The 25,913-nt window shown below is 36.7% G+C and overlaps 1 protein-coding gene across 1 annotated transcript in view; it reads right to left on the bottom strand.

Annotated features, from left to right (window-relative positions):
• The window catches only part of LOC142349755 (lactosylceramide 4-alpha-galactosyltransferase-like), an 80,825-nt gene that overhangs the window by 25,344 nt on the left and 29,568 nt on the right, over nt 1-25,913 (bottom strand). The window lies entirely within an intron of this gene.

The raw sequence follows: 25,913 nt of genomic DNA, 5'->3' as shown, positions 1-25,913 counted from the left end.
TTACATTCGAACTGATTAGAAACGATAGGCATCAAATGAAATCATTGAGAGATCTTTTATACTTCAATAGCGAGCGTCTGAGGCCTTTCATTATCCAGGATATGTCATTCGACTACAAAAAGAACGACAAACACAGGCAAAAACGAAAAAATTGCACACAAAATTATGCACGAAAACGATATCCCGCCAATCATTTAAATATTAAGCTGATCACTAAAAACAATACAAATCTTCGGTTCCATTTTCTGCAGGTGACAACATTTGTAAATCAGATGACGCCCATTATTGCGATACTGTGAAAATAAAACAAAAACCTACAAAAAAGGGGCAAATATGCAAAAATCACGAAAATCGGTTTTATAAAAACTGGTTGTTCCAAGAAGAAAGACCATTTGAGGAAAATAAAACCGTTATGAAGCGCAAAATGTATTTCAATAGATGATTAATTTGAATTGCATATGAAAATGCTTAGCTACAATTTAACAGAAATAAAATTGGCAGATCTCAAAAATCTATCTCTTTTTTTTATTAAAAACAAATATTTTCAAAATTCATAGCCAACAAAAAAAAATTCGACTAAAAGAGTCAACAATTTGTCTCGCAATTACTCGGAAAACTGATTGCAATTGTTTTTAATTAGGCTAAATCATAAGAATATAAAAAAAAACATTAAATACAAGCTGAACTAATAATTTCCACAAACAATTTTTCGAAACCACAACTTTGAAGTCATTAAATTTATGAGATAATAACCGCGAGAATATAACATCTTTATTTGCGTCTCCTTTGATCATCATAACGTCTTTTTGTAAAACGACTATCACAAAATGACCACAAAAAAACACAAAACCTGAAAAGTATCAAAACTTCACAAAATTCTTCTGAAACAAATTGTCTAAGCCCTGAAGACATCATTTAAAACGATTAGACAACAGAAAAATTATTGTGTGATTGAAGAGAAATTTAAAGAAAGCTCTAAATAATGAGGCTAATTTACGAAAATGATACAGCATAGTAAAATACGAAAAAAACGCAAACCAGAAAAAAAGGATAAGTTGAAGAATACTATTAATTTTTTACGGAAATTTAATTCGAAAGTCAAAACAACCATAAGCTATTTACCGATATAAGCTATTAAGTTCATTTTTTGTCTATATCGGGTCACTGAGACCTTTAAATACACAATATTTGGCATATGACAACAAAAATTAACAACAAATAAAGGGCAAAAATAAAAAAACTCTACCAATTTCTGCAAGAGAACGGTGTCGCAACCCTTCAAACAATATGTTATGAAAACAAAATATATGTTCAGTTTCAAATTCTTTAAAACTTTTTTCAGTTAGATTATCAAATAATGTGACATTTTACAGAAGAAACAAAAACAACAGCAAAAATGTGCAATTATGCACAAAAATCAGAAAACTTTATATAAAAACTGGTAGTATCAAAAGCAAAAGAACCTTCTGTTCAAACCATTCGCCACAAAGTTAATTTGTATTCTACCAGGAGGAAAGGTTGACCTGTATTTACTGAGAATAAGCAAAATGTTGACTAAAATAATATAAAAAATTGACAAGTTCAAAAAATCACAGAAATTTCCGTAAAGCAAGGACAATCAATAACATAAGAGACATTAGGTAACAACCGAATGAATAAAAAAGGTTCACTTTCACCTCTTGAGGAAGAAATTCAGATCTTTGAGTGGTTAAACTTAAAAATCAGACTACCAAAAGAATAAAATTTGAAGGCAAAAGACAAGAATTCAGTTAAATTTTACTAAAACTCTTCCTCAAAGCCATAAAAACCTTTGAGTCTCTGAAAACAAACTGTATCTACATTCGGCCTCAAATTTACGTAAATTGGAGCTCTCATTAACGCAGCCGTGAATAAAAAATATTGTCAGTAATCAGCATTAAAAAAACATAGCAAAATATTTTGAAAAAAGGCAGGATAAATATAAAAACCAAAAAGTCTCTGATTCTAAGAATCCATGATAATATCAAACCTCTCCCTGGTTTTGTCGCGCGCCCAAAAAATATACCAAGTGTTCCAAGTTTTCCGCGAATTAGACCAATGGTTGAGTGGAATTCTTCAAATATTAAAAAAAACAACGATGCATTTTGTATAATTGTCGAGTTAAGTCTGCAGAAAACGGCAAAGTTTTAACTCCAGAAGACTTTCAAACGGCGCCTAATTGCAACTAGTGCTCTCACTGAGATTAGGAAGTCTGTGTTAAGATTTGTAGGTCACTAAGTCTGGCAAACTTTAACAAAGTGGACCAAAAAAAAAGTATATTTTGAGCCAATTTTGATGAAAAAAGTTTGAATTTTGAAAATTTTATCAAAAGTTTTAGCCAAAAAAAACTTCAATCAAGTAATTCAGCAACGCTCTTCTATCTCTAACGGTAACAACAACACTTTGTCGTTAAAAATTTTTGAATTATATTAGCGAAATTGTGCCAAATTTTAGAAAAAATTACTGAAAATGTGAACAAAAACAGTCGAAGGTTCACAAAAACCTCGATAACTCCATGTAAAAAACGGTAATCGAAAAAATCTTTTTTATTCCGTATTCTACGCTGGACGGGCTTTTTAATGACACCACTCACAATTCTCTACGATGAATATATCGATCGGCCAAATTTGACGGAACAAAAAATAACCCAGTTGAGTATATAGTTACTCCCTCCCCACTAAAGTGGGGGTCGGAACAATGAGGAAGAGATAGAAAACTTTCAAAGAGTCTCATATTGTTCAGCAAACATTGAAAAGAAAGTAAAACCGCATTAGAGGACTGATGAAACCTGCGAATGATGACCCTAAGAGACTTGATAAACATAAAATTGAAAAAAAAAAAGAAATTGATTACACTCAAATCCATACGTGTATATTTGAAGGAAAACGGAGTAACAAAATCAAAATGGCACTAGAAAACACAACACTAAACAAAGCTGAAAAACGTGTATATAAAATGCACTCTTTGGCTCGCTGGAATGAAACTACGGTCTGTTTTACAAAAGTATGATATATTAAAAACAATTGAGATATATTATCAAATGAAGGTAATTTAGTTAGGATCTCCTTTAATCATAAATCGGTCTTTTTTGTAAAGGGTCTACGTTGAAAAGACAAAAAAAACAAGATATAATGAACAAAATTTCAAAGCCCTATAAATATCAGCTAAACGAAAAAAAAGCGAAAATTAATGTCTGCTTCAGCAAACGTTTTGTGTTGCCGATCGATAATGAATTTAAGTTAGACCATGTCGAAACAACAAAACATAGGTTCAAATATCCTTTTATTTTATTTTGAAAAGTATTTTATCTGGAAGTCATTAAAACCAATAGTAAAGAGGTGAAATTAGGGAACTGGTTCGATTATTTATCCAAATGAAGCCATTGAGATCGTTCAAGATCTAGACTTTTTTAAACGACCAACAAAAAACAACAAGAACTGAGAAAAAAACGATTCCAAAAAATTTAGCACGAGAACAGTGTCGCTATCATAAAATATTCAACAAGAACACTCAAATATTGCGTTGCGCATTTTTTAGACAACAGTTTGACCTGTCTTTAATCTGATAGTTTTACCAGTAAACAAAATTGAACCTCAAAATTTGAGGAACATGCAAAAACCGTGGTATCAAAGCCAAGAACCATTAGTTAAAAATAAAACCGTTATAGAAAATTAGTTCTGTTTCAAATGCTGTTTCAAATTTGGCCGTTTTTACTCAGACTAAGCTACAGGTCGACAGTAGTATGCGATTCAAAAATTCACTGATATTTTCTCAAAAAAATAAATACAAAACAAAAACAACCATTAGATTTTAATTGAAACACGTTATCGTTTTATTTGTACCAAATAAGGAAGGTACTTGGATTTTTTTATGAGTGAGACCAAGTCATGATGAGTCTGCAAAAGAAACGAAAAGTACAAGCAAACAAAAGCATTATTTTCAAGCTTTTAAACACGCTTTGTCGAAGCCTTTATACACATGAGCTTTTACTCAATAACTAAAAAACTTAAAATTAATCTCTGTATGAACTAATTTTACTAAGTAATTAATTTAAGAAAACAAAAAAAATTTGCAAAGAGGCAAATTTATTTCGAAAAAAAAAGATATCACCCCAAAATATCAGTACAATTATTTATTATAAGATATCACAAAGAAAACAAAAACCGCCCTGATATAGCTGCGCGTCCCACTAATCTAAAAATTGTTCCAAATATGTCTGAAATAGATCGTTAGGCAAATGAAACACTCCAGTATATGAAAAATAAATGATGCATTTTGGACTCATATTGAGTTAATTTAGCGGAAAACGGGCAAAATTTTTATTCAAGGAGACCCTTATGGCAAACTGAAACAGAATTGGCCCTCTTTTGAAGCTGAAAACGTTTTTTAACAGTTTTCATGTCTATGCTTTCGGCAAATATAAACAAAGGTGACTATAAAAATAAACAAAATTTTGGGATAAAATTAAGAAAAAAAGTGAACACAAACAACGGATATTGGTCTGTTGTTCTCAAAATTTTGTACCTCAATATCTCCCCTGAAAAAAGCAAATCTTTTTAATTCTATCTTTTACGCTGGATGAGCTTTTGAATGGTACTAGACATAACTCTTTATGATGAACATATCGATCGGCAAAAATTGACTGAACAAAAAAAAACATTTGAGTTGGGATGGGAGCTAAAACAGAAAGTTTACACAAAAAATTGAAAAACCTGGTTGCTAATTTTCTCCAAATGATCTAAGTTTTTGGGCACAAAATTCAAATTTGAACCGGTTTTCATCATCAGCAAAAAAAGAAGAAGAGGATCCAAAATCTTGTTAAAGTTTTTGGTAGTAGATTTTTTTACTCCAAATCCTTCAAAAACAATTTAGCAAAGAAATTTTACAAAAGTGATTAAATTTTTAGTTAGGCACTTTCAAAAAACTTATGAATTTGGTACAAGGAACAATTGCTTGTTGGGCCAACATTAGCCAAAATTTGTATAAATTGTTTTTTTTTCAATCCTATGGAAGACCCAAAAAACACCTTTTTCGGATTTTTTCAGCTAGCGCCCCCCCCCCGCTTAGTTAGGCACCTCCCATTTATAAATGTCTAAACATATTGTTAAAGCTAAGTAATCTTATACGTGAACATATATGAGCAATATGCATTTACTAAAAGCTAGCACAGCTATGGTTTGAAAATATTACGTATTCAACCAAAATTTGTTGCATATAACGTGAGCATCAATAAAAATTTCTGTATTAGATCATTTTTGGTGTTATCGGCTACAATGAGGGCTTGATTTTTTAAAACTTCTTAAGGAAACTATACTAAAAGTGCCTTCAATCTACCTAGACACTCTTGTTTCAATGAGATGCAAATATCGCTCTCACAATTCGCGAAAACTTAGATTTTGGGGGGTGCAAATTTAACGGCTATATAAGGCTGGGGGCGCTAGCAGAAAATATCCCCTTTTTCAAACTGAGTGGTATTTGAGTTTGATACTTGCTTCTTACCTAGCTCAGTGTATCTGTCACCGGTTGATCCGACTTACATTGAAAACGCTTAAGTAGAACTGCAATAGCAACTTCAATGTAATTAAAAAAATATACCGGATCCAATGTATTGAGTATTAGTGATCTTTCCCTTAACACAAATTCTGAGTCCAGTCTGTGATTGACCCCTTTCTTTAATTCACGGAACAGATTTCTGTCTGCTACAGAGGCAAAGAGTTTGATTGGGGTTTTTCGTAGATAAAAATTGTTTTTGAATTTTGTGATTTACAGGTGATGTAAGCGAGAGTCGTCAGTAAGGCAACCCTGAACACTGTGTCCTCTCGATCGCAAGAAAAGATAGTGAGCGTTGCGCCAAATAAAGTGTTTTTGGGCCAGAGATATCTTCTTGTCCAGCTTGTCTCCTGCTTGCTTTTAGGAGATAAGGAATTGTCGTAGTTGTCGTTATGCTGGTCTAATAATTTTTTTTCACACTTTCTATTAGATACTTTGTCTCTTTTTCCCAGCTTAGCTTTTGGTGTTCCTCTGTTAGCTGCTCTGAGCTGCACTCCCCCAAGCTTAAATAAATAGAGAAGATTTATTAGTTCTGATGAAAAAACTTCTGATGAAGCACAGTTATACAATTACACATAGTACAACAATCTAAAAAAAACAAAAACTTTTATTTTGTACTAATTCTTCACAACCGAATAAAGAAATCTGAGTTTTTGAATAAAGCACTTTTTTGTCACGAAGTAGATTTGTTCTGCTGCAATGCTTTGTTTTTTTCAGATGTAGTACATTGCATGGAAACCTGATTTTTTCTGAACTCACCATATTGTTTTTACTGTCGAAATTGATTTTTTTTCACCTTTTAAATCTTTTTAAAACAAAATACAAAAAGTGTAGCTAAATATTTTGGCTAGTTTTTTTTTAAAAGAACTAAGTCAAGAAAACCTATCTTTACAGCGACAAAATTAATTTGTCATTGCATTAGGGGTGGTTCGAGTGTAGATTTTTCCCAAAAACAATGCGATACAAAGCACACTTTGCTGCGAATTTATGTATGCTGACTGCGCCCTGCAAATGAACACTAGCTGCATACCCGTAGGTTGGTAGAAGAGCATATCAGCCCAGAACAAGTCCAGAGACATTCTGTTTTTTAGTATGGTCAGTACTCTGTTCATGTCCCAATTTACACTGGCTAGTCTTCATTTCTGAGTAAAATTTAATGCAAGAAAATTATTATGTTCAGCTTAACAAAGTTTGCTTCATGTCCGCTTCGAACGTCCATGTGGGTACTTGTAACATTTTTTTTGCGTAGCAGGTTTTAAACACTAATCTAAATGGGCTTTTCATAATTGCAAACAAACTAGCTCAAGTAAAAAGAGTGAGTGTACTACCATAGTAATTACCAGTTAAAAACAACAATAGAATGACATTGTCCTGCTCAACCTTTTTGGGGTATGAGTAATTTCCAGACTATTCCTATTTTGGCGAACTCAAAGACCTCAATATAATCATAATGAATAAAAATTGCACGTAGAAAAACTTAAAATATTCTGGAGATGCATTTTTTTAGCTCTGAATTATTTTCTTAATCTTAAAATGTGCTGGTTCCGTGCTGAAATGTTCTGAGACTCAAGTCCAGGTAGTTATCAGTATTTCGTGAATACTGGTTTAATCCGAGAATCCCATTCATGTTTTTAACTGAGTTTTATGATACGATTGTGTCGTACACGATTACTGTACGAGGGTAAAATCTATTCATTCGCGGCGCGAATCAACTGATAGAGAATGAAGGGCTAAAATGCGGACCGAAACAGGCTTATTGCTGTTTTTAGATAACTTGCTAACCACGGGGTGATTGGGCTAATTTAATAGAATGTTGTTTTGGCTTGGCAATGAAAAAACATTATACAGAATGATGAATTACAACTGTTTACAATTAGCATTCTGACTTGTCTGAATAACTTTGCAGCAAATTGAGGTTAGGCAACAGACTTGAATGGCATGAAGACTTCCATAATTTTTACATTACGGAATGAACCTTACTTATAATGAACAGTCATATATATGGAAGGTATAGGAGATGAACACGTTATAAGGAGGAGCATCACAGATATAAACAAACTATGAAAAGATGGAAACTTGAAATACAGCTATAAATGGAAATTACAAATGGAAACGATAAAATAGCAAAGGGAAGATTCGAAATAATGATTACGTTGGTACCTTTGTACCAAATATCACTCATACAATAAAGAAAAGCTTTGTTGAATTTTTGTCTATAAATATGGATTTGTGAAAAAAATAGATAAAGTATGTGCTGGTTAGCTACTTATTCTATATGTGCTTAAACTGTTTTGCGAATTTTAAGTTTCCAGAGATTGTTTGAATCGGGTTGCGTTTCCGCTTCCAGGGCGGTGAGTGTTCTTGCGCTTTTGTTTGGAGAACTGTAGGTTTCCACCACGGAAGCTATTTGTGGCGTGATTACACCGATGTCGTATTGATATTAGTTGAGCGCATTTTATTCTGCGAGTGATGAATTTCAACAACTGTTGATCGCGTAGCATTTGGCTCAAATGCAGATGTACTGCACTGTGCAATGGGGGCGCATTGTTGTTTATTTACACGCAATTTGGTTGCAACTGCTATTTAAGGAGGGCATTAGACTGTTGAGTAGTCTAACTCAGGCTTTAGTCTTGAACGTTTACTGCATCTCAGCTCTACCGGGACGATTGCGATTGGATTATCTGGAGCCTATGGTTTTTCGTTGACAAGGGTGATGGAGGAGGGAGCAACTTCGCCGGCATGCGTTAGAGTAGAGGGCGTAATACATTTGATTTCGCTGTCGAAATTTCACTAGTGTGGTCTTGTTGGATGCAGCGGCCTATCTTCTTGTCTTTTCCTTCTATTTTTCTGCGTAATTCTGATCCCTTTTTTAGAATCCTTTCTTTTGTCAGCCTGGTCGTTTGACTTATATCTCCAGAAGAGTGTCCTTTCGGCCTTGGTGCCCAATTATGCTATGTTGCATTTTCTAATTTCACCTTTATTTTGCCTGATTTCTTAATTATAAAGGTGTAGTCATCGTCTTTTAAACTGTTAAGCCAGGCTCCAACACCTCATATAATCATTCAAGATCTTTTCTGGACCACTTGTGTGCTGGTATTTTTTCGGCGAGCATCAATTGTACCGATTCATTTGTCCTTGGAGTCGGTCTGCTCTGTGCTTCTATGCGGACAAGACGTGATTCGCCCTGCGTATCATTGATTTGTCTGGCACTTGCGTCGTTTGTTGCGTTGGTGTTCTTCGTCTAAATTTCAATGTAGCTTCTGTCCGGATCGTCCGCTTACCTGTCGAGATGAGCTGCGCTTAATTTACATTGTCCTGGTCTTAAAAGTTATCAATAACTTTTATGGGATAGCTTAGACACGTTTTGTTCGGTGCTCACATTGCTGAGCGACGGGTTTGTGTGTCTTCCAAAATGAGCGTCAAATAGAGAGGTTTTTAGTGTTTTCTGTTTGCAGATGCGAAGCTGAACAATTATCGAATTTTTTGACTTTTTTGTGTTGCAATTAGAAGTAACTGCTTATTTAATGCATCTGAGCCTACGCTTGATTGTTTGAGTTAGACGATCGACCAAATTTATTGCCCTGTGGTGATTGATTGCCGCTATTACTTCAATATTATGTTCATTGCAGACATACACTATTTGCTCGCTAACTTGAAATTGAGCTTAGTCAAAGCGAAGGCGACGCGGTACGCCGTCTAACAGAACAAAATTCTATTTGAAATTTTGTGTGGTATTAGCGTTAGGGTGTTCAAATATTTCCGCTAATGGAAAACTAGAGAAACGGTCTATACAACTTAAGAAATGTATTTCTAGGTTTATTTCATTATAAATGGGACAGCCAAAACCTATTTCTGTCTCCCCGTTTGGATCCCTGCATGCTTTTTTAGTTGAACAACTTAATTGAGGGGATGATGGGTTTCAAATTGTTACCTATTTTGGTGCACAGTGTGCGTTTTAAAGTTTTGGACAGAATATCCAGGTATATTTATAGCCACCACGCCTGGATGACCATATTAGTCATGCCGCAACTTCCTGGGTTAGTGCTATGACTTATGTGGTACGGTTGTACCTTATTTTAGTTCATATTCATTAAGTTGTACTAAATAAATTATTCTTGTCCTAGTCAGACTAAAAGTCATCATTTTATTATACAAGTCTTTTACCGCCGACTAAAAAGTCAATATTTCATATTGTTCACATCGCCCACTTTTGATTATTATTCATTCTCTTGAATCTTGTTACTGAATTAGGTTGCATTCAATCTAGTCTGTTTTGCATTAGTCGAAGTCCTATTGGATTTGAGAAGGAAATCCACTCTCAGTAATTTGGTCTGCATTCGCAACACGATTGCTACTAATTCTAAAAGTGGTAACCCACTAATTCAGTAAAAGTTGAATTCGCGCCTCGAATCCATTCACCTAAATCTAAGTGGATTAGTGACACAAAATTGTATCTCTACAGTCAGAGATATCACATGGCGCAGTCAGCAACTAAAGAACGTGCACTCTTGGGAATCGAACCCTTTTGGGACAAACCAACACTTGAACCTCCATTGCGATGGGAGAGATGGCAGATTATGTTAAAACTGGCTATCATGGCTAAAGAAGGAATATCAATTGACACTTTTCTTGACGATCCACCGGACAAAGTCACTCTACCTCCAGAACCCATTTACGAAGCTGATGTCGAAAATAGCACAGCTCAAAAAGAACGAGACCGACGTACTAGAAACCAGCAACTAAAAAATTCGTGGCTCAATAGATGTCAAAAAATAGAACTTGTTGGCATACTATGTGGAGAAAAACCTTGGAAGCACTGCGATAGTAAAGCAGTCTCTCTAATATACCTCAGCTTGGGAATAGAAGGGAGACGAATATTCGGTTCACAAGAACCGAATATCCAGATAGATAGAGTGACAACAAAAATCCTTTGGGATTGCCTTGATGGTGTATTCACGAAGCAAAGAAATATCACATTTGATCGATACACGTTTCTCACTCGGAAACAAATGAAAGGAGAACCTGTGGAAAAGTTCTACGGGTGCCTTTGAGAGTTGTCTCTAAACTGCTATTTGGGAAGTCACGAAGAATCGATCATCCGAGATGTCTTTATTGCTAATATGCAAGATGGTGAAATTCAACGGGAACTACTCAAACAAAGAGACACGGACGGCTAAAAGCTCTCGAGGTGGCAATGAACATTGAAATGGGAATACAAAACCAATTGAAAATTTCTGGAACTTCCATTCCCAACACTACAAATGAAATTTCAAGTCAATCAATAAATAGTGTCCAAGGATCGTGGAATAGAACCCGAGCACCGACAAATCAATTTGTCAAACCTACGATTTGCCCAAATTGTGGCTATGGCTGGACTCCCTCTCATAGACAAAATTGCCCTGCACGTGGAAAATCTTGTAAAAATTGTGGAATCGCTAATCACTTTGCAAAAGTTTGTCGCAAACCAAAACAACCTAGTAAGCCGAAACCTAGAGTAAACTATGTAGATGACTCGGTTTCTGAGGCGGCTACAGTTGGTACCTCAACAACGGCGGCAGAACAAGTTAACACTATCAGCAAACTTCTACAGCAGAAAAGTATTTACGATGCCAATTATGATTCTGATTACGATGACTATAACGATAACTGTGTAGCTGCGATTTCCATCAAAAACGACACACGTGAGGTAGAACCTGTAAATTTAGACATTTGTGTTGGAAATACATACACAAAAGCATTGGTGGATTCGGGCAGCGTATGCACTATTGTCAACAAAAGTCTGGCGGACACAGTGGTGTCAGATTGCAACGAAAGCTATTGGGTGGAGTCACCCGAAATACATGATTTGAAAACCTTTTCAAATGATATAATCAAGATTGTAGGTGTAATCAACACATCAATAAAGTGTAATGACTGGATAGCCACGGGCATTGATGTAACTGTCGTGGAAGATGGTCACCGACCCATCATTGGACGAGATCTATTTCCAAAGCTAGGCCTTTCTGTTATACAATTGAAACAAGTTGCTAATATTGATCAAAATCAATGTCCAATCAAGAGGCAGATCTCTTTTGATTTTCCAGATCTCATCACACGTGTCGGTAAATCCTTAAGACATTCAGTAAAGTCGACATTCCATAACGAATTTACACCTACACATCAAAAAGGACGACGAGTTCCAATTAATTTACAACCACTCGTTAATATAGAACTTAAAAAACTACTTGATGAAAAACACACCATAAAATTAAACAGTTGTTCAGATAAAAATTTTATTTCTCCTATAGTCATTACAGTTAAAAGAGATAAAACAGTTAAATTAGCTTTAGATTCCAAAATCTTAAATAAATCCATTCATAAAAACAAATACCAAATGCCAAATATTGATAGTTTGATTGACACAATTCAACAGAATTTAAATACATCCGCATCACAAGAAACAGCATATTATTCAACACTGGATTTGAAGTACGCATACAGTCAACTTAAATTAGATCCGGAAACGGCTCAACATTGTAACTTTAATATCATTAACGGTGAGAAAACTGGAACATACCGTTTTATTACGGGCTTTTACGGTTTAACCGATATGCCAGCAGCTTTCCAAAAAGTAATGGATTACACATTAGTCGGACTTCAAAATACTTACTGTTTTTTGGATGATATTATAGTAGTTAGTCGTGGCTCTAAAGATGACCATTTAAAACTCGTCTATAAATGTTTAAAGAAATTAGACGAGGATAACTTACGAATTAACTTACCTAAATGTCATTTTGCAAAGACCGAAATTGAATAGTTGGGTCATAAGTTTAGTCAATCAGGAATAGCTCCACTTGAGTCAAAAACAGCGGCAATCGCTCCACTACCAGCACCTAAAAATTTAATACAACTTAGATCCTTCTTAGGTTCTGTCCATTACCTCGGAAAGTTTATTCCTAATGTGTCTCAATTGTGTCATCCCCTTCGTCCTTTATTAAAAAAGAACACAAAATTCATTTGGAACACTGAACATGATACACACTTCCAAGCAATTAAAGATAAAGTTGCAAACACCACAGAAAATACACACTATAATCCTCACTTGGAAACGCGGATCAAATGCGACGCTTCAAGAGCGGGTTTGAGAGCAGCACTAGAGCAACGTTCGCCTTCGGGATGGCACACAGTTGCATTTGCGTCTCGTTTCCTCAACTCTAATGAGGAACGTTATAGTATTAATGAACTCGAATTATTAGGTGTGGTGTGGTCTGTAGAATATTTTAAATATTATTTATTTGGCAAATCATTCACAATTATCACAGATCACCGAGCATTACTATCCATTATGAAAGAACATAGATCAAATAAATCTTATAATAGTAGATTAACACGCTGGATTGATCGTCTTTTACCTTTTGATTTTAACATTGAACATATACCCGGTGCAAAAATGGGGCTGGTAGATTATATTTCTCGCCAACCAAATCAAAAAGCAAAAGTTACAAACAAATATGACGAGGAATTTGCGGTAGCAACAACTACCCGCATTCGTGACGCGATTACAGCAATTTATGTAAATACCACGCCACAAACTTGTTAATCACAGCACTTTAACAGCGTTCCTCACTCAAATTCCACACGTGCCTCGCATCCTCGCTTAACAAACAATTCTCAATTGCTTTCTGCCATTAATCGAAATACAACTCAGTTGCTTCTTGAAAACTCTGCAAACGCAGCACAATTCCACTCTCTCTCTACCAGCAATACAAAGCCAGTTCAAATCCAGTCTCAATTCAATTGCCCCTCATATACTTCACATATCCTTTCAATCAGTAATCACAAAATGAGCAGGTCTGCATCTTATCCGCAAACTCCCCCTACACACAGCCGGGTCACATTCCAATCTACCCCCAATTCCAATACCACCCGCTCATCAAATGACGGACAAACTTCCCCCAACTTAGAATTGTCAAAAGAAGAGGTCTTTGAGAACAACCTGACGCAACTCTTCACAAAGGGATTCTTAGCAGTTCTCACTAGTAAGGACGCTGTTCTGAAAGAAGTACGCGACTGCGTTCTTCAAAACGACCCCCAAAGGTGTAAGGAAGTAAATCCTTACCTCTTCTCATACTGGAGGTATTTGCATGTTCGCTCGGGATGTGTTTGTGTGGACGAACGAGTTGCGATTCCACACTCAACTCAAGACGCGGTCTTGGAAAGCCTCCACTTAACGCATCCAGGAAGTTGGGGCATGAAAACGCTCGGGCAATACGCGTTCTGGCCGTATATGCACCGAGAAATTTTGAATAAAGTGGCCACGTGCAAGCCTTGCACTGATATTGGTAAGAATCTTAAACCTGTTATTCCGGCGTCTAAATGGAAACCTTTATTGCCATGTACAGAACCAAATGAAGAAATACAAATTGACTTTGGAGGTCCCATCACCAATGAAAAAGATCAAGATATCTATTTTCTTGCATGTATTGACCGCTTTTCTAAATATCCTTCTGTAGAAATAGTTGATAAAGCTAATGGACCTAATGTTATTAAATTTCTTGATGATTACATTCAAATTCACGGTGTTCCTCGAAACATCAGATTAGATCAAGCACGTTGCCTAATAGGTTATAAAGTTAAAAACTTTTGTAAATAACATAATATTAACATTATCACTGCCCCAGCAGACGATCATAGAGCTATAGGATTAGTGGAGCGTTTGATACAAACTATTAAAAGACGCTTAGGCTGTATAAAATTAGACACTAGAAATAATACATTTACAATTAAAGAAGCAATTAGGTCAATTGTATATCAATTACGTATCTGTAAACAAAAGACAACAAACGTAACACCTTTCCAAGCACATTTTGGAAGAAAACCAAATACACCACTAAGTAATATAAGTACAACACCTAAATCATCTAATCTATCTTATGAGAACATTCGTCACCACTATTTAGACGCTGATACTGTCCCGGTTGAAGACTACTTAGACGAAAATGGATGGGTAACGGGTGATCGCAGTGACATTTTGATTGACGAGGCCATGCAGAGGGCTCAGGTAGACGCGGGTCGTCGCTACGATGGCGACCACAACAAATCTCTCTCCCGCTTCATTCTGCACCCAAAATTGAACAACCCAATCCCGCGGACAGAGCAATTACTTGACCTAAAGTTGGCCCGGAAGGTAACGAAGCGCTCGAAACGAGATCTACGCGGACTCTGGGAAACTCTGGCCCCCGGCAGTACAGTGGTCCGTACTTCCAACACAACTACAGTCATTAAGGAGCCAGGAGTACCGGAAGTCAGTGTACGCAATAGCGATATTGCTAAGATCGGCACTCGTGCCGAACGCAATACTGATTTATGGGAGTATGCAAAACGTCGACCTTTGCCGTATGAAAAAACGACCGAGGAAAAGATCGCACAACACACCAAAGAGTTGAAAAAAAAATTTCGCGGAGAAATTAAAATCCGTCATCGCCCCAATCAGTCTGATGCAGCATCGGGAGTCTCGTCTGCAAACAGCAACATCTCGAAAGTGATGGCGTCTAGAAAACCCCGAAAACCACAAGCAGGAGGCAAACGTACCCGAACTACATCTACCACACTGAACACCTCTAATGCATCATCAGTTGCTGCCTCCTCTGCAACATCATCAGTTGCCTCTCCATCAACTTCACATACTAAACGTAATCGCCGCGCGCCTGACTATTACGGATTCGAAAGTTCGGTGTGTTCCTTGAGTGACGATTCAGCTGCTCCCGTATCTAAAAAACAAAGATCCGCAAATCCTGTAATAGAAACTATTATACAAGAAGAAGCAGCACAGCCTCCCGTTCCTGATACGGACTATGAATTGCAAGTGGTGAGCCACCCTGCACCCCCTCCAGTGGGAACATGGTCACCCGTGGAGTATGATTATGACGATTATGCACGGGAGATAAGTATGAGCGTCTTTGACGCCGAAAATCAAATTTATATCAAAACTAATTAAACTTCATCATTATTTGTTCAATTGTCCAAATTTCAATCTTGTAATTGTTGAGTTAAATGTGGAATGGTATTACTTTTCCACTCATTTTATGTTTAGTGTTTACCGTAAGTTTGTGTTCGTGTTGGATATTCTTTGTTAAATTTGATGTTGCTAATATAGCCATATCTTCGATGTTATACTTTTGCTGGATTCGCATTGCGAATGTGCTTTAATTTAATTTGCACGCATACATTTTACGGGAAATGATTAACCGTTTACATTGTTCTAATTTATTTCAACATTCCAATGTTCATCATCCACTTGTCTGTTGTTGCTCATAATCTTTATTGTTTATACTAACCAGTACATATGTTAATATTATCATAAATTTTTCACTGTGCAGTTTAAAATTTTGCTCAGCCCAGGATATGTGGTACGGTTGTACCTTATTTTAGTTCATATTCATTAAGTTGTACTAAATAATTTATTCTTGTCCTTGTCAGACTAAAAGTCGTCATTTCATTATACAAGGATTTTACCGCCGACTAAAAAGTCAATATTTCATATTGTTCACATCGCCCACTTTTGATTATTATTCATTCTCTTGAATCTTGTTACTGAATTAAGTTGCATTCAATCTAGTCTGTTTTGCATTAGTCGAAGTTCTATTGGATTTGAGAAGGAAATCCACTCTCAGTAATTTGGTCTGCATTCGCAACACGATTGCTACTAATTCTAAATGTGGTAATCCACTAATTCAGTAAAAGTTGGATTCGCGCCTCGAATCCATTCACCTAAATCTAAGTGGATTAGTGACACAAAATTGTATCTCTACAGTCAGAGATATCACAACTTACAACAATTTACGCATCCTTAATTGCATGTGGAATTTCGATGCAGCCATCGATGCAACGGTAACCTGACTTGACATGCAGGTCGCGCTAGAAGAAGTGTAAGTACGGGCTGATTTGTCTGCAGCGTTCCCCGTTTCCTGTTCGTACGCAATTGTGTACTTCTCTGAGTATGGCATCTTTTGTCATCGAACTGGCCAGTAGTTTTTTCGTGATTACGTTGCTCATAAAAAATGTGAAGGTAACCACGTGCTTGTTTTTGTTTGTTGTGTCTGGTGTTTGTCATGTAGTGGAAGCTTGATTTTCACATTCTTCGTCAAATCGCAATCTTGTTCGGCTGTTTTGTTGTTTTCTTTTGCGAGGTTTTTCGATTTTAACTATAAAATGATTGGCGATTTGCTCAAAATTTTCATTTTTATTTTCACACTGGTTCGTATTATCAAAGTGGTGGAATTTTTATTTGAATTACCCGCTTCATTTGAGGAATTTATAGAATTTGTTTTGCGATGTGTTTTGCTGCTATATGAACATGGAACAAACTGGAACATACCGTTTTATTACGGGCTTTTACGGTTTAACCGATATGCCAGCAGCTTTCCAAAAAGTAATGGATTACACATTAGTCGGACTTCAAAATACTTACTGTTTTTTGGATGATATTATAGTAGTTAGTCGTGGCTCTAAAGATGACCATTTAAAACTCGTCTATAAATGTTTAAAGAAATTAGACGAGGATAACTTACGAATTAACTTACCTAAATGTCATTTTGCAAAGACCGAAATTGAATAGTTGGGTCATAAGTTTAGTCAATCAGGAATAGCTCCACTTGAGTCAAAAACAGCGGCAATCGCTCCACTACCAGCACCTAAAAATTTAAAACAACTTAGATCCTTCTTAGGTTCTGTCCATTACCTCGGAAAGTTTATTCCTAATGTGTCTCAATTGTGTCATCCCCTTCGTCCTTTATTAAAAAAAAACACAAAAATCATTTGGAACACTGAACATGATACACACTTCCAAGCAATTAAAGATAAAGTTGCAAACACCACAGAAAATACACACTATAATCCTCACTTGGAAACGCGGATCAAATGCGACGCTTCAAGAGTGGGTCTGGGAGCAGCACTAGAGCAACGTTCGCCTTCGGGATGGCACACAGTTGCATTTGCGTCTCATTTCCTCAACTCTAATGAGGAACGTTATAGTATTAATGAACTCGAATTATTAGGTGTGGTGTGGTCTGTAGAATATTTTAAATATTATTTATTTGGCAAATCATTCACAATTATCACAGATCACCGAGCATTACTATCCATTATGAAAGAACATAGATCAAATAAATCTTATAATAGTAGATTAACACGCTGGATTGATCGTCTTTTACCTTTTGATTTTAACATTGAACATATACCCGGTGCAAAAATGGGGCTGGTAGATTATATTTCTCGCCAACCAAATCAAAAAGCAAAAGTTACAAACAAATATGACGAGGAATTTGCGGTAGCAACAATTACCCCCATTCGTGACGCGATTGCAGCAATTTATGTAAATACCACACCACAAACTTGTCAATCACAGCACTTTAACAGCGTTCCTCACTCAAATTCCACACGTGCCTCGCATCCTCGCTTAACAAACAATTCTCAATTGCTTTCTGCCATTAATCGAAATACAACTCAGTTGCTTCTTGAAAACTCTGCAAACGCAGCACAATTCCACTCTCTCTCTACCAGCAATACAAAGCCAGTTCAAATCCAGTCTCAATTCAATTGCCCCTCATATACTTCACATATCCTTTCAATCAGTAATCACAAAATGAGCAGGTCTGCATCTTATCCGCAAACTCCCCCTACACACAGCCGGGTCACATTCCAATCTACCCCCAATTCCAATACCACCCGCTCATCAAATGACGGACAAACTTCCCCCAACTTAGAATTGTCAAAAGAAGAGGTCTTTGAGAACAACCTGACGCAACTCTTCACAAAGGGATTCTTAGCAGTTCTCACTAGTAAGGACGCTGTTCTGAAAGAAGTACGCCACTGCGTTCTTCAAAACGACCCCCAAAGGTGTAAGGAAGTAAATCCTTACCTCTTCTCATACTGGAGGTATTTGCATGTTCGCTCGGGATGTGTTTGTGTGGACGAACGAGTTGCGATTCCACACTCAACTCAAGACGCGGTCTTGGAAAGCCTCCACTTAACGCATCCAGGAAGTTGGGGCATGATAACGCTCGGGCAATACGCGTTCTGGCCGTATATGCACCGAGAAATTTTGAATAAAGTGGCCACGTGCAAGCCTTGCACTGATATTGGTAAGAATCTTAAACCTGTTATTCCGGCGTCTAAATGGAAACCTTTATTGCCATGTACAGAACCAAATGAAGAAATACAAATTGACTTTGGAGGTCCCATCACCAATGAAAAAGATCAAGATATCTATTTTCTTGCATGTATTGACCGCTTTTCTAAATATCCTTCTGTAGAAATAGTTGATAAAGCTAATGGACCAAATGTTATTAAATTTCTTGATGATTACATTCAAATTCACGGTGTTCCTCGAAACATCAGATTAGATCAAGCACGTTGCCTAATAGGTTATAAAGTTAAAAACTTTTGTAAACAACATAATATTAACATTATCACTGCCCCAGCAGACGATCATAGAGCTATAGGATTAGTGGAGCGTTTGATACAAACTATTAAAAGACGCTTAGGCTGTATGAAATTAGACACTAGAAATAATACATTTACAATTAAAGAAGCAATTAAGTCAATTGTATATCAATTACGTATCTGTAAACAAAAGACAACAAACGTAACACCTTTTCAAGCACATTTTGGAAGAAAACCAAATACACCACAAAGTAATATAAGTACAACATCTAAATCATCTAATCTATCTTATGAGAACATTCTTCACCACTATTTAGACGCTGATACTGTCCCGGTTGAAGACTACTTAGACGAAAATGGATGGGTAACGGGTGATCGCAGTGACATTTTGATTGACGAGGCCATGCAGAGGGCTCAGGTAGACGCGGGTCGTCGCTACAATGGCGATCACAACAAATCTGTCTCCCGCTTCATTCTGCACCCAAAATTGAACAACCCAATCCCGCGGACAGAGCAATTACTTGACCTAAAGTTGGCCCGGAAGGTAACGAAGCGCTCGAAACGAGATCTACGCGGACTCTGGGAAACTCTGGCCCCCGGCAGTACAGTGGTCCGTACTTCCAACACAACTACAGTCATTAAGGAGCCAGGAGTACCGGAAGTCAGTGTACGCAATAGCGATATTGCTAAGATCGGCACTCGTGCCGAACGCAATACTGATTTATGGGAGTATGCAAAACGTCGACCTTTGCCGTATGAAAAAACGACCGAGGAAAAGATCGCACAACACACCAAAGAGTTGAAAAAAAAATTTCGCGGAGAAATTAAAATCCGTCATCGCCCCAATCAGTCTGATGCAGCATCGGGAGTCTCGTCTGCAAACAGCAACATCTCGAAAGTGATGGCGTCTAGAAAACCCCGAAAACCACAAGCAGGAGGCAAACGTACCCGAACTACATCTACCACACTGAACACCTCTAATGCATCATCAGTTGCTGCCTCCTCTGCAACATCATCAGTTGCCTCTCCATCAACTTCACATACTAAACGTAATCGCCGCGCGCCTGACTATTACGGATTCGAAAGTTCGGTGTGTTCCTTGAGTGACGATTCAGCTGCTCCCGTATCTAAAAAACAAAGATCCGCAAATCCTGTAATAGAAACTATTATACAAGAAGAAGCAGCACAGCCTCCCGTTCCTGATACGGACTATGAATTGCAAGTGGTGAGCCACCCTGCACCCCCTCCAGTGGGAACATGGTCACCCGTGGAGTATGATTATGACGATTATGCACGGGAGATAAGTATGAGCGTCTTTGACGCCGAAAATCAAATTTATATCAAAACTAATTAAACTTCATCATTATTTGTTCAATTGTCCAAATTTCAATCTTGTAATTGTTGAGTTAAATGTGGAATGTCATTACTTTTCCACTCATTTTATGTTTATTGTTTACCTTAAATTTGTGTTCGTGTTGGATATTCTTTGTTAAATTTGATGTTGCCAATATAGCCATATCTTCGATGTTATACTTTTGCTGGATTCGCATCGCGAATGTGCTTTAATTTAATTTGCACGCATACATTTTACGGGAAACGATTAACCTTTTACATTGTTCTAATTTATTTCAACATTCAAGCCACTTTTCCAATGTTCATCATCCACTTGTCTGTTGTTGCTCATAATCTTTATTGTTTATACTAACCAGTACATATGTTAATATTATCATAAATTTTTCACTGTGCAGTTTAAAATTTTGTTCAGCCCAGGATATGTGGTACGGTTGTACCTTATTTTAGTTCATATTCATTAAGTTGTACTAAATAATTTATTCTTGTCCTGCTCAGACTAAAAGTCATCATTTCATTATAAAAGGATTTTACCGCCGACTAAAAAGTCAATATTTCATATTGTTCACATCGCCCACTTTTGATTATTATTCATTCTCTTGAATCTTGTTACTGAATTAAGTTGCATTCAATCTAGTCTGTTTTGCATTAGTCGAAGTTCTATTGGATTTGAGAAGGAAATCCACTCTCAGTAATTTGGTCTGCATTCGCAACACGATTGCTACTAATTCTAAATGTGGTAATCCACTAATTCAGTAAAAGTTGGATTCGCGCCTCGAATCCATTCACCTAAATCTAAGTGGATTAGTGACACAAAATTGTATCTCTACAGTCAGAGATATCCCAACTTACAACAATTTACGCATCCTTAATTGCATGTGGAATTTCGATGCAGCCATCGATGCAATTGTAACCTGACTTGACATGCAGGTCGCGCTAGAAGAAGTGTAAGTACGGGCTGATTTGTCTGCAGCGTTCCCCGTTTCCTGTTCGTACGCAATTGTGTACTTCTCTGAGTATGGCATCTTTTGTCATCGAACTGGCCAGTAGTTTTTTCGTGATTACGTTGCTCATAAAAAATGTGAAGGTAACCACGTGTTTGTTTTTGTTTGTTGTGTCTGGTGTTTGTCATGTAGTGGAAGCTTGATTTTCACATTCATCGTCAAATCGCAATCTTGTTCGGCTGTTTTGTTGTTTTCTTTTGCGAGGTTTTTCGATTTTAACTATAAAATGATTGGCGTTTTGCTCACAATTTTCATTTTTATTTTCACACTGGTTCGTATTATCAAAGTGGTGGAATTTTTACTTGAATTACCCGCTTCATTTGAGGAATTTATAGAATTTGTTTTGCGATGTGTTTTGCTGCTATGTGAATGAAATTTCTCTTCAGCTGAGCGAATTGAGTGGTAATTAGTTCAAATGGGTTGAGTGATTGACAGCTTGGTTGTAATTGCGGTTTGTTTATCTAATAACTAGATTTGTTAAGTAGAGAGCGTTTCGCATTCCATTCAACTAAATCCAGTTTTGCGACTATGAATTGCTCGTTGTGTTGCGTATTATTAGGTACTATGAGATGCGGTTCGCCCGAAGTCGAATTGCTTATCCCATTCGTGTGCTCAGAAAGTGTTCAACTTCATATTTAAAAGGCAATGGTCTGACAACCCAGCGTGTTAGTCGACTATTATACGATCTATCGGTGCTCTTTCATTAAGTAAAGTAAGGCGCGGTGGTTTGTTATGACGGTAAATTGCAAATGACATACTTGATATACATGACATACATATAGAATTTGAAGTGCTCGATGGTGGATAGGACCCCAAAAAACATCAGTTCCCTCACACTGTATCTTGTTTCCACCGAATTTAGAAAACGGGATGTGAAATAATCTGTTTTCAACTCCTCGTGGTCCAGTTGCTCCTGGGCTGAAACTAGACCTTGTCGTGATGCGCCGCATTTTACTCTAAATCTGATATTTAACTTATAATGTCTATTTTCAGTTGCCTCAGCGATTTCGCTTTCTAATTCTTCAAAATGTATCGTATGAGTATCAGTCCAAACAATTTGTTCAGATTTTTTCAATAATGGTCTCAGTGGATGGCAAAGTTATGTTAAATTTGGTATGAATTTGCTGAGATGGTGGACTGAACCAAGAAAGGATCTTAGTTTTTTTGGAGTTTTTGGGCGGTTTTAGGTTTAGTTTTGCGGCTGTTATTGTTAGCAGCTGTTTTTGCTAATCAAGTGGTTCAATTCCGCTTTTTGTAAATCTTTAACCGAGCCATTTGATCTCAGATTTTTTGGTAAATTTTGATTCAACTCTTTGGTCAGCTTTTGAAGCCGTTCTCTGACTAGTTTCATGTGTTTTTCTAATGTTCCGCAGCTCGCAAGGAGTATGTCATCCACAAAACACTATGTGTTTGTTAGCCCTATTAGAGTTGTATCAATTGCTTAAATTCGGCCATATTTGTATCAAATTCGGCAGAAATATATCAAAATTTAGCTGGCATATCCGTGAGTCCGTAAAATACAGTTTCGAAGCGATAAGTGCCGGACATTTTGCCGATTAGGATGCTAAAATTGCAGTGGCGTGAATTTTGGGATGTAGATTGAGCTGACTATACCCGAACTTCAAATCTATTGTTGTAGAGGAGGAGTCGTTTTGCTCCCCATTTACGATTAAACTTGGTGAATTTAATAGAATCAGGCTATCAATGTTGCACTTTTTGTATTTATTTTTAAGAATTGTTTTATTCACAACTTTTGAATCAAGTGCTAGTTCTATAGATCCCTCCGTTTTTACTGTTATAGCCATTGATGAAATGAAGTTCTTATTTAAGCACGAATCAATCTTTTCAATACCTGCTTGGTCTAATGGTGTCCGCAACTCCTTTTTAACTTTGACTTGAATAATTATAGGAAAATTTCTGCTTCTTTGGTAACGAGGTTGATAGTTGTTGGTGGAAGTGTGATTTTAGTGTGTGGTTCTTTGACTTCCCAATTTTAGTGAGTAGTCCAGGAACTTCTTCGGCTATTTGTTGTTTCTTTGTATTCGATGTGTTGATGCAATCTACAACTCTGTTAGCGCCTACTTGTTGTTTGATGTCTATTCCGAAAGTTTGAAGCGAATCACGTCCAATCAACGGTCGGAGCCCGTATTCCGCAAATATGAATTGTGCTTTTTAGTACCCCATTTGTTTCAATCCTCTGGTTCTATTAGCGCTATATATTTTTTCATATTTTTCCTTTCTGTTACACGTTTCGCTTGTTTGCATTTATCGATGATCAAAACTGCTAGATACTAAATGACAATTGAGCAGACACCTCCTGAGTCGAGTAGTAGTGTTACCTGGTTATTTCTAATCATGAACTTCACATTTTGCAATGCAATCTTGTTTGTGTTTTCATTTGATATCATCGCTACGCAATTGTCATGTGATGAGCTGTGGTCTGAATTGTACTTTGCATTGCGGTTTTTTACGTTATTCACCGTTTCTTTGTCAATTTTTTGTCGTTTTTGATACTTTGTTTATTTTGGTTGGAAGTCTTTTTTCTCGCTTTTGTGCACATTTTTGCAGAGTAGTTAATTGAATTTTTTCATAAAGAAATGTAATTTGCTTGTGATTTAACTATGACTGCCACGCTTTGATGAGATGGTGGACTGAACCAAGAAAGGATCTTAGTTTTTTGGAGTTTTTGGGCGGTTTTAGGTTTAGTTTTGCGGCTGTTATTGTTAGCAGCTGTTTTTGCTAATCAAGTGGTTCAATTCCGCTTTTTGTAAATCTTTAACCGAGCCATTTGATCTCAGATTTTTTGGTAAATTTTGATTCAACTCTTTGGTCAGCTTTTGAAGCCGTTCTCTGACTAGTTTCATGTGTTTTTCTAATGTTCCGCAGCTCGCAAGGAGTATGTCATCCACAAAACACTATGTGTTTGTTAGCCCTATTAGAGTTGTATCAATTGCTTAAATTCGGCCATATTTGTATCAAATTCGGCAGAAATATATCAAAATTTAGCTGGCATATCCGTGAGTCCGTAAAATACAGTTTCGAAGCGATAAGTGCCGGACATTTTGCCGATTAGGATGCTAAAATTGCAGTGGCGTGAATTTTGGGATGTAGATTGAGCTGACTATACCCGAACTTCAAATCTATTGTTGTAGAGGAGGAGTCGTTTTGCTCCCCATTTACGATTAAACTTGGTGAATTTAATAGAATCAGGCTATCAATGTTGCACTTTTTGTATTTATTTTTAAGAATTGTTTTATTCACAACTTTTGAATCAAGTGCTAGTTCTATAGATCCCTCCGTTTTTACTGTTATAGCCATTGATGAAATGAAGTTCTTATTTAAGCACGAATCAATCTTTTCAATACCTGCTTGGTCTAATGGTGTCCGCAACTCTTTTTTAACTTTGACTTGAATAATTATAGGAAAATTTCTGCTTCTTTGGTAACGAGGTTGATAGTTGTTGGTGGAAGTGTGATTTTAGTGTGTGGTTCTTTGACTTCCCAATTTTAGTGAGTAGTCCAGGAACTTCTTCGGCTATTTGTTGTTTCTTTGTATTCGATGTGTTGATGCAATCTACAACTCTGTTAGCGCCTACTTGTTGTTTGATGTCTATTCCGAAAGTTTGAAGCGAATCACGTCCAATCAACGATCGGAGCCCGTATTCCGCAAATATGAATTGTGCTTTTTAGTACCCCAATTGTTTCAATCCTCTGGTTCTATTAGCGCTATATATTTTTTCATATTTTTCCTTTCTGTTACACGTTTCGCTTGTTTGCATTTATCGATGATCAAAACTGCTAGATACTAAATGACAATTAAGCAGACACCTCCTGAGTCGAGTAGTAGTGTTACCTGGTTATTTCTAATCATGAACTTCAAATTTTGCAATGCAATCTTGTTTGTGTTTTCATTTGATATCATCGCTACGCAATTGTCATGTGATGAGCTTTGGTCTGAATTGTACTTTGCATTGCGGTTTTTTACGTTATTCACCGTTTCTTTGTCAATTTTTTGTCGTTTTTGATACTTTGTTTATTTTGGTTGGAAGTCTTTTTTCTCGCTTTTGTGCACATTTTTGCAGAGTAGTTAATTGAATTTTTCCATAAAGAAATGTAGTTTGCTTGTGATTTAACTATGACTGCCACGCTTTTCCACAATTGCGGCATTGATTTGATTGATTTCGCTTTTAAAATTTGTATTTGTTTGTTATTCGCGGGGCGATAACTGCTAGTGTTTTGGACGCTGTTGATTGTTAGTGAAGTGGTGCTGTTTTTTCTCATTTGATTCAGTACTCCCATTTTCATATTGATTGCGAATTGGGGTGCTTGGATTGGTTCTGTTGCTTCGCCGAGCAAATGACGTTGTTTTTTGATGCCCGACATGATGAATGCGTCCTTCTTTAATGTCTCCTTACAGTATTCGAAGTTATAATTTTCTGCCAACACTCTGAAAGTACTTTAGAATGCTCTACACTTTAAAAGGCTCAACAAAAGGCACCTATCAAAGTCGATGTTGCGGGGCCTCAGGAATGCTGCTTCCATGATGTTCAAGAGTCTGATCGTCGAGAAT

The sequence above is a fragment of the Convolutriloba macropyga genome, chromosome 11 (genome assembly GCF_964194025.1).
Source record: "Convolutriloba macropyga chromosome 11, txConMacr16.3, whole genome shotgun sequence".
Lineage (NCBI taxonomy): Eukaryota > Metazoa > Xenacoelomorpha > Acoela > Convolutidae > Convolutriloba > Convolutriloba macropyga.
This window is presented reverse-complemented; position numbering and strand designations above follow the sequence as displayed.